This window comes from Rhinopithecus bieti, unplaced genomic scaffold, assembly GCF_001698545.2.
Source record: "Rhinopithecus bieti isolate Rb0 unplaced genomic scaffold, ASM169854v2 scaffold_21742, whole genome shotgun sequence".
Lineage (NCBI taxonomy): Eukaryota > Metazoa > Chordata > Mammalia > Primates > Cercopithecidae > Rhinopithecus > Rhinopithecus bieti.
In genome coordinates this window covers 23659-34273 of record NW_016810371.1, presented here as the reverse complement: position 1 = coordinate 34273, position 10615 = coordinate 23659, and the positions used below count along the sequence as shown (strand labels likewise).

The 10615-nt window shown below is 41.6% G+C and overlaps 1 pseudogene; it reads right to left on the bottom strand.

Annotated features, from left to right (window-relative positions):
* Positions 1-1450: 1450 nt before the first annotated feature.
* Positions 1451-10615, bottom strand: part of LOC108541979 (bromodomain-containing protein 7-like) — a 26177-nt pseudogene continuing 17012 nt past the window's right edge.

The window sequence follows — 10615 nt, the reverse complement described above, 5'->3', positions numbered from 1 at the left end:
TTTTTTTGAGGTGGAGCCTCGCTCTGTCGCCCAGGCTGGAGTGCAGTAGCACGATCTCGGCTCACTGCAAGCTCTGTCTCCCAGGTTCACGCCATTCTCCTGCCTCAGCCTCCCGAGTAGCTGGGATTACAGGCACCCGCCACCACGCCCAGCTAATTTTTTGTATTTTCAGTAGAGACGAGGTTTCACCGTGTTAGCCAGGATGGTCTCGATCTCCTGACCTCGTGATCTGCCCACCTTGACCTCCCAAAGTGCTGGAATTACAGGTGCGAGCCACTGCACCCGGCCTTTCCCTTTATCTTTTAAAATGTTTTAGAAGACAAAAAATGCTATTTTAAAGCCTCATGTAAATATCTTGAAATGTTCTACAAGCATTCTATTTCTCTTTCCCTAATCAAAAGCCTGCTGTACTTCCCTGCAAGAAAGACAAAGGATGCTACTTTTTTGTCTGCATCTCCTATTCCCTACATCCAATTTCCCATTCATAATTAAATTTGATATTTCTCACTTTTTTCTCTTCATGTTTCTTTTATACTTTCTGTGTCTTATTTTAAATAATTACTGCAGTATCAGGAGTAATTCTTCCACAGTTATTTTTGCTTCTTTAACAATAGTTTGTATCAGTAATTCTCATAGGTTCACTTTTTAGCCATTATCCGTTCTAATTTCTTTCTCTAATTTAGCCTTGCATACTATATGTTGCAGCTGTGAGCAATTTTTTTCAAAAGCCCCTGCTGCCACATTTTTTTAAAGATTGGTCATGTCTGCAAGTATCTGTCTGTTACCTCCCTATACAAATGGCATGATGTGGTCCATCATTCTTGAGTTGCACTTTACCCTCTCTGTAGAAGATGTCATCACATTGTCATCCAGCATTGCTCACTGCAGTAGAAAAAGTCAAAGCTAGTTTAAAATTTTGCTCCATGAAAATGACCTACTTTTTTTTTGCTTGGAAACTTGTAGAATTGTCTTTCCCCTTACAGTTTAAATTTTTATGAAGCTATGTCATGGTGTTGCTTTTGCTCTTGATTTTGTGTAGGACTCAGGTAGTACTCTCTGCAATTTTTTTTTAAAATGATGTTTTCTCTGAGAATTGGTTTTGATCCTTTTGTCTGTTTTATCACTTTTAGAAACTCCTCTTATTTGGAAATTGGATCTCCATATTTAACCACTTCTCTTGAATTATTTTCTTATTTTTAAAATTTCTTTTCCATAGTGAATATTGTACTTATGGATAAAGAGGAGAGGGAGGGTGAACACATCTTTTTTTGAGTCCCAGGTCCAGCTTTATTACCCAATACAAGTTCAAACTCTGGAACATTAAAATTCATTATTCTAAAGTTTAATTGAAAACATAATTTACAAATATTTAATATCTCCTGAAAAGCATTTCCAAGTTAAGAATAAAGAAAAAATATGTACACAATATATAATCAAATACCAGTTGGCTTCAAATCCCATCAAGTCCACACTCAGCAACGTCGATCTTTTTAGGTTCTTCAAAATCTTCTGTTAAATCTACAAAGTTGTTTTCTAGGATAAGGCAAGGAATGGAAACTCTTATTGCTTTTTGAACTCCATACATGCTTACAATATCACCTGAAGTTACCTGCTGTGTAAGTTGTAAGATTATTAGTCACTTGTTCAGACAGATGCATTTCTCTGTATGAGGGACCCAAGAGACAGATCATACTGGGAGAGGGTCTGATGCTCAAAAGCTCATTCTGGGCTCCCTGGAGCTCTTTGAACAATTTGGTGGTCTTGTCAAGTTTCTTTTGAACACATCAGCTTTTTCAGAGTTAAAACCTTCAACTGGAGTGCCAAAGTTTGTTATTGCTTTCAGTGCTATGAGCCTGTCCTGAGTATTGGAGTCCAGACACACTGCTGGCTCTATTTCTATAATCTCTATTTCATTTGCTGTGACAAGTATCCTAGTATGACCTTCATCTTCAAGTGATGACATCTCCAGCTCTTGCAGAGTCCTGGAATGTTCTCCTCTTGTTAAAACATTCAGTAAACTATATGCCATAACATATGGATAATCTTGGCATGTGGCCAAAATCTTAGGGATGCTGAAAGCACCTGGAAGATCAGCCTTCCCCATAGTTTGAATAGATTAAATCAGAATCATCCTTGTTGACATTTGCAAATGTGGAGTAATAATGTGGTGCACAAGAACTGTAGGGTTCGTAATTCAAATATAACACTAGAGTTACTTTGTTTAATTTATCCTCTTTGAACCCCTGCAAAGTATTCATTCCAGACTGAAGTCTTCTAGTAGTCATTTGCAGTCTCACAGGGCAGTCGCCTGACTCTTACAATGGGATTCACAGGATGGGGAATTCCCAAGGTGGTTGTTCCATCTGGTTTTCTTCTTTCACATTTGCGCTATTAACAAGCCGCTTGGTCAGCTTTCCTCAAATTCCTTAATGATGCAGTCAATCTGGTTCTTCTCTCTGTCTAAATTACTGCTTTTAAACTCATTTTCAAGCATAACTTTGTCTTTTTATTTTCTTTGCTGGTACTTCTGAAGGCTTATGCTTCAGTATCTCCAGCTTTCTTGGCCAGCAGCTTCTGTCCACCCTACTCTGCGAAGTGTCTGTTCTCTTTCTGCTTTCGAGTTTGTTTTGTTTTGTTTTGTTTTGTTTTGTTTTTGTTTTTTTGCTAGTCTGCCATAAAGTCTATGCTCTGCTTCAGAATTCAGGCTCTGAATTCTTTGCTAGCTAAGAATGTTCATCCCTGAATGCAGTAACTTCTTGGCAGCTTTATAAAAAATGGCCTCTGGTTTGTTGCAAAGCATGGCATTAGTACACATTAGTTTGAAGTTATCCTTTAGTTCTTCTATGGACTGGTAGTCATTGTTGTTGATCTTTTCTTTCATGGTATTAAAATCCACTGGGTGTTTAATGATCGTGAAGCAGCCAAGAGCAATAAAATCAGTTACAGGAAATGAAAATAAAGCCCTTAGGTCTTTTCTCTGCAATTGTCATCAGTTGACTCGAAGCTTCTTGAAGGGCTGTCTGTTCTACTTCTTGCTTGGTGGAAGAGCTTGTGAGAGGCTTCTCGGCAGGCAGGTCTAATCTCACAGGGAAGTGACACTGGAGCTCTTTTTCTGCCTCCTCTCCATGCTACCTCGAGCTCACTTTCTTTTATCCTCCTTTACTTCTCTCTGTTTTCTCCCCTTTTCTTCCCACAGAACCTGCCTCAGTGCCAACTGATATTCATTAAAATAAGCCCGAGTTTATTTTTTAAAAAGCCCAAGCCTTTGGAGAGCTAAGTGACTTGGTTCCCTCCTGCTTTGAGGACCAGCTTCAAGGGCTTCTCTGCATACTCCTCGTAAGGGTGCTTGTCTGACCCCGGCTACTTGCCCATGTTCCACCAGGTCCTGGTGCCCGACTCCCTCGCCAGGTCCTGGCCCTGCAACACTGCTTTCCAGGCCAGGGGAGCAGATGGCTGCAGCAGGGACTGAGAGACCCCGGGCCGTCAGGCAGTGAGGCACGCTGGAGATTGCTTTAAATATAAAGAAACCACACAAAACAACAATCATCTAAGAGGGAGGCCTTATTTTAACGAATATCAATTGGTATTTGTTTGGCTGAATCTGAAATGACATGACAGCTGGACTATTTTATTCATTTTACAAGCAGAGCAAAGAATTTACAGATTCTTCCTTTTGGTAAAGGTGGTGAGCGGCTATCGCTAAACAACCCAAATGTCCATCTGTGACAGACTGGATTAAGAAAATGTGGCACATATACACCATGGAATACTATGCAGCCATAAAAAAGGATGAGTTTGTGTCCTTTGTAGGGACATGGATGCAGCTGGAAACCATCATTCTTAGCAAACTATCACAAGAAGAGAAAACCAAACACCGCATGTTCTCACTCATAGGTGGGAATTGAACAATGAGATCACTTGGACTCGGGAAGGGGAACATCACACACCGGGGCCTATCATGGGGAGGGGGGAGGGGGGAGGGATTGCATTGGGGAGTTATACATGATATAAATGATGAATTGATGGGTGCTGACGAGTTGATGGGTGCAGCACACCAACATGGCACAAATATACATATGTAAGAAACCTGCACGTTATGCACATGTACCCTAGAACTTAAAGTATAATAAAAAATAAAAAATAAAAAAAGAAAGAAAAAAAATGTAAAGTAGGTAGAATATGTAACAGATCTCACTTCTCTGTGGTCTTTGAGAAACTCTTCATATAACCGGCAGAACAGATCAGATGCAATAAGACAAGAGGTGGTGAGTTCCTGACATCACGAGAGCACCCAAATAGTACTGTGGAAGTTTGGTTCTGTGTGTGAAATCAACCATGCAAAGAACATGGCACACACAGGTGTGCATCTCAAGTGTGCATCAGACATGGTTTACAACTGGCCTTTCCTGGAAGAGGGAGGAATTCATCACTGGGGATTATCTTGGTCATTTTCAGGACCAGGGATTCCCTGGGGCAAGGGATTGTGACCTAGGATATCTGACAGGAAGAAGGATCTTATCTATCTACTTGGGGTTCAGGGGAAGCCCTAGATTTGGATCCTGGACCAATGATCTGTGCTGAACATAAGGCTGGGAACCCACAGAGATCCAGGCTGATGGACTGGGCCAACCTGAGGGGAAGGAGGGTGGCTGGAGGACTGGCCACATGCTCCCAGGACTGGCAGCGGTGGGAATGTGAGAAGTAACATATGAGTGGTTGAGGCTGGGCCTGGTAAGATGAATTAGGACTGAGATTGTTGATTCAGTCCTTGCCTTAGAGGGGACTGACACAGAAAACAAGGGAGGACTAAGATTCAGTGGTATATTAGTGGCCCCAGCCAGTGGAATGGGGTAATAGAAGTCTTAACATAACAGCCATAACATAACAGCCATTGTTTGAGTGTGGAAGGATTTATCCTACTTTTTCCCTATTTTATCTCTCTATCAGAGTCGTTTGACAGATCCCTGGAGCAATTATATGTCTTTTCTACAGACTTCAGAACTGGCCTGTCTTCCATGACGCACCAGCAGATGACGACTATGAAACCAGATGTCATATTTACTGTAGGGATCTTCTTGAGGACATTGTCAATGACATTTATCTTTCCATTTGTTAAAATCATATAATAAATTCTTTCAAAGGAAAGTGTGGCATCAGAGGAATTACCAGCCTCTTACGGCCTCATTTACCTTGCATTGACTGATACTCCCAACACATAAATCTGCCCATTCTTTGCAAATTTCAAATTCAAATTCAACTAAGTTATTCTTTTCTGTTTGTTTGTCTTTGTTTTGGTTTTGTTTTTTGTTTGTTTGTTTGTTTGTTGTTTTTTGAGATGGAGTCTCACTATGTCACCCAGGCTGGAGTGCAGTGGTGTGATCTCAGCTCACTGCAACCTCTGCCTCCTAGGTTCAAGCAGTCCTCCCACCTCAGCCTCACAGGTAGCTGGGATTACAGGCATGCATCGCCACACTCAGCTAATTTTTGTATTTTTAGTAGAGACAGGGTCTCACCATGCTGGCCAGGCTGGTCTCAAACTCTAACCGCAAGTGATCCACCTGCCTTGGCCTTCCAATGTGCTGGGATTACAGGTGTGAGCCACTGCCCTCAGCCTTAGTTCCTCTTTCTTATGTGAGATCCTCTCATTTGAAGCACAGAAAAAGTAGACATACTTTGAATCTAGTCAATCATATAACCTTGGATTGTCAGTACCACATGCTCCCTACGGGCATTGTCTTTAAAGGTGTTGCTAGATTTCTACTCCTTCAAAATACTTTGAAAAACATACAGTAACTACAGTTATTTTCGTCAAGGAAAACTGTTTGCTAAGTTCATCTCCACATATTTATAATTCTAAGGTCCTCACTTGCTATTAAATTATTCAAATTTACTCACTTTTTAAACAGACTTCCACCTTCCAAAGAGGCTTTAATATGTTCCGTCCTTACTTTTCTGGTGTTTCCCACACCTGCTATGTAACTGATTTGATGAGAAAAATTATTTTGACATCTTATCCTTAATAAGAACAATTAAATTTTCTTCTAACCATAAAAAGTGGGTCTTTGTCATTTGTGTCTTCCCCTGCACACTCATTGCACTTTCTTCTCTAGACCCATGGTTAAAGTTTGAAATTGAAGATACATGAGAGAAGAAGACTGCATATTAGAAACCCTTTCATCATGTCGATATAGGAAACATGGGCTTGCTACATTCTGTCTAGAGAACTCAGACACCATCGAGTGTCACCAGTGTTGACCTAAGTGAACTTCTCTGGAACCAGGAAAGTTCAGGATGGTTTCATTTTAAAAACAAAACCAAAAGCAAAACTTTAACCCTTTTGGGGATATCACTGGCATTTGTGGGGGCACTTGCTCACCACCCCTCAGGAATTCTGCTGTAGTGCTTTAAGATAATCTTTTAAGGTGGCTATGTCATGTAAGTCTGAGTTTCTCTCAATCTACAGCTAATATTACCTGAGGGAACACAGGTCTTCAGTAGAGTGGGAGAGAGTGAGAGAAGCTGGGAGGTGGGGGAAGGAGTGAATCAGGAGGAGACCAAGCTCAGTCAGCCTCAATTTGCTTCTGTTTTCAAGGTGTCAGCCACCACCATCTTCAACATCAGTAAATGGAAGAGACAGTGTAGCAAATATATGCCCAAATGCAAGCCAAATGCTACCCCAAAGTACAAATCAAAATTCAATTACTTCTTGTAATTAAGTGTCCCAAAATGTAGTCTGAGATTAGACTGCTAATGAAGAGAGTAGACTTCATTTTTTCAAGTTTAGCATAATGCTGCCTCCCTACATTTTTTTTTATTATTGTACTTTAAGTTCTGGCATACATGTGCAGAATTTCCAGGTTTGTTACGTAGGTATACATGTGCCATGGTAGTTTGCTGCACCCAACAACCCATCATCTACATTAGGTATTTCTCCTAATGCTATCCCTCCCCTAGCCCCCCACTCCCCAACAGGCCCCAGTGTGTGATGCTCCCCTCCCTGTGTCCGTGTGATCTCATTGTTCAACTCTCAGTTATGAGTGAGAACATGTGGTGTTTGGTTTTCTATTCTTGTGTTAGTTTGCTGAGAATGGTGGTTTCCAGCATCATCCATGTCCTGCAAAGGACATGAACTCATCCTTTTTTATGGCTACATAATATCCATGGTGTATAGGTGCCACATTTTCTTTATCCAGTCTATCATTGATGGGCATTTGGGTTGGTTCCAAGTCTTTGCTATTGTGAATAGTGCCACAATAAACATACGTGTGCATGTGTCTTTATAGCAGCATGATTTATAATCCTTGAATCTTTCCATGCTCAAATCCTACAGAGGGCGCAAGCAACTCCTCAAGTTCTGATTGGTTTGATAGTATTTAATGAGTGCAATGTCCTACTGTACAGATAAATTACAATATATATTTTAAAATATATTATTATTTGAAGCACCTGTGTGACTCTTTCTAGTCAGGAAAGGGTGGTCTGGGGGAGCTCAAGGGAAAGGAATGAACTAGTCAGGAAAAGTCTATGGATGCAGTCATCACTGGTGGCTGCCAATTCCTCCAAATCCTACCCACACCTGCACTCACTTGAGTATTTATTGTAAAATTCCTAACAGAACAGAAAGGTCAGAAACTGAGTTGTGCAAAATTGTGCATACTGCTTAGGCACAAGTGGGATATTTTGTTTTAAAATACTCATAATAGGGTTCCAAGATGGCCGAATACAAGCAGCTCCAGTCTATAGTTCCCAGCATGAGCAATGCAGAAGACGGGTGATTTCTGCATTTCCAACTGAGGTACCGGGTTCATCTCACTGGGGCTTGTTGGACAGTGGGTGCAGCCCACGGAGTGTGAGCCGAAGCAGGGCGGGGCATTGCCTCACCCGGGAGGTGCAAGGGGTTGGGGAATTCCCTTTCCTAGCCAAGGGAAGCCGTGACAGATGGTACCTGGAAAACCGGGACACTCCCACCCTCATACTGCACTTTTTCAATGGTCTTAGCAAACGGCACACCAGGAGATTATATCCTGCGCCTGGTTCGGAACGTCCCACGCCCAGGGAGCCTTGCTCATTGCTAGCACAGCAGTCTGACATATAACTGTAAGGCGGCAGTGAGGCTGGGGGAGGGCTGCCCGACATTGCTGAGGTTTGAGTAGGTAAACAAAGGGGCAAGGAAGCTCGAACTGGGTGGAGCCCACCTCAGCTCAAGGAGGCCTGCCTGCCTCTGCAGACTCCACCTCTAGGGGCAGGGCATAGCCAAACAAAAGGCAGCAGAAACCTCTGCAGATGTAAATCTCCCTGTCTGACAGCTTTGAAGAGAGTAGTGGTTCTAATAGCACAGAGTTTGAGATCTGAGAAAAGACAGACTGCCTACTCAAGTGGGTCCCTGACCCCCAAATAGCCTAACTGGAAAGCACCCCAAGTAGGGGCAGACTGACCCCTCATAAGGCCAGTACCCCTCTGAGACAAAACTTCCAGAGAAACAATCAGGCAGCAACATTTGGTATTCAGCAATATGCGCTGTTCTGCAGCCTCTGCTGCTGATACCCAGACAAACAGGGTCTGGAGTGGACCTCCAGCAAACTCCAACAGACCTGCAGCTGAGGGTCCTGACTGTTAGAAGGAAAACTAACAAACAGAAAGAACATCCACACCAAAGCCCCTCTGTACATCACCAACATCAAAGACCAAAGGTAGATAAAACCACAAAGATGGGGAAAAAACAGAAGAGAAAAGCTGAAAATTCTAAAAATCAGAGTGCCTCTCCCCCTCCAAAGGAACGCAACTCCTTGCCAGCAATGATACAAAGCTGGATGGAGAATGACTGATGAGTTGAGAGAAGAAGGCTTCAGATGATCAAACTTCTCCAAGCTAAACGAGGAAGTTTGAACCCATTGCAAAGAAGCTAAAAACCTTGAAAAAAGATTAGATGAATGGCTAACTAGAATAACCAGTGTAGAGAAGTCCTTAAATGACCCGATGGAGCTGAAAACCATGGCACAAGAACTACGTGATGAAGGCACAAGCTTCAGTAACCAATTCGATCAACTGGAAGAAAGAGTATCAGTGATTGAAGATCAAATGAATGAAATGAAACAAGGAGAGAAGTTTAGAGAAAAAAGAGTAAAAAGAAATGAACAAACCCTCCAAGAAATATGAGACTATGTGAAAAGACTAAATCTATGTCTGATTGGTGTACCTGAAAGTGACAGGGAGGATGGAACCAAGCTGGAAAACACTCTGCAGGATATTATCCAGGAGAACTTCCCCAACCTAGCAAGGCAGACCAACATTCAAATTCAGGAAATACAGAGAATGACATAAAGATATTCCTCAAGAAGAGCAACTCCAAGACACATAATTGTCAGATTCACCAAGGTTGAAATGAAGAAAAAAAATGTTAAGGGCAGACAGAGAGTAACGTCGGGTTACCCATAAAGGGAAGCCCATCAGACTAACAGTGGACCTCTCAGCAGACACTCTACGAGCAGAAGAGAGTGGGGACCAATATTCAACATTGTTAAAGAAAAGAATTTTCAACCTAGAATTTCATATACAGCCAAACTAAGCTTCATAAGTGAAAGAGAAATAAAATCCTTTACAGACAAGCAAATGCTAAGAGATTTTGTCAACACTAGGCCTGCACTACGAGAGCTCCTGAAGGAAGCAATAAACATGGAAAGGAACAACCAGTACCAGCCACTGCAAAAACATGCCAAAATGTAAATACCATCGATGCTAGGAAGAAACTGCATCAATTAATGGGCAAAATAACCAACTAACATCATAATGACAAGATCAAATTCGCACATAACAATATTAACCTTAAATGCAAATGGGTTAAATTCTCCAATTAAAAGACACAGACTGGCAAATAGGATAAAGAGTCAAGACCCATCAGTCTTGTTTTTTGCAAACAGTCCCTGTTTGCAAATCAGTGTACTGTATTCAGGAGACCCATCTCACATGCAGAGACACGCATAGGCTCAAAATAAAGGGATGGAGGAAGATCTACCAAGCAAATGGAGAACGGAAAAAGGGAGGGGCTGCAATTCTAGTCTCTGATAAAACAGACTTTAAACCAACAAAGGTCAAAACAAACAAAGAAGGTCATTACATAGTGGTAAAGGGATCAATTCAACAAGAAGAGTTAACTATCCTAAATATATATGCAACCAATACAGGAGTACTCAGAATCATAAAACAAGTCCTTGGAGACATACAAAGAGACTTAGACTCCCATACAATAATAATGGGAGACTTTAACACCCCACTGTCAACATTAGACAGAGCAATGAGACAGAAAGTTAACAGGGATATTCAGGAATTGAACTCAGCTCTGCACCAAGCAGACCTAATAGACATCTACAGAACTCTCCACCCCAAATCAACAGAATATACATTCTTCTCAGCACCACATCGCACTTATTCCAAAATTGACCACATAGGTGGAAGTGAAGCACTCCTCAGCAAATGTAAAAGAACAGAAGTAATAACAAACTGTCTCTCAGACCACAGTGCAATCAAACTAGAACTCAGGACTAAGAAACTCAATCAAAACCGCTCAACTACATGGAAACTGAACAACCTGCTCCTGAATGACTACTGGGTACATAAT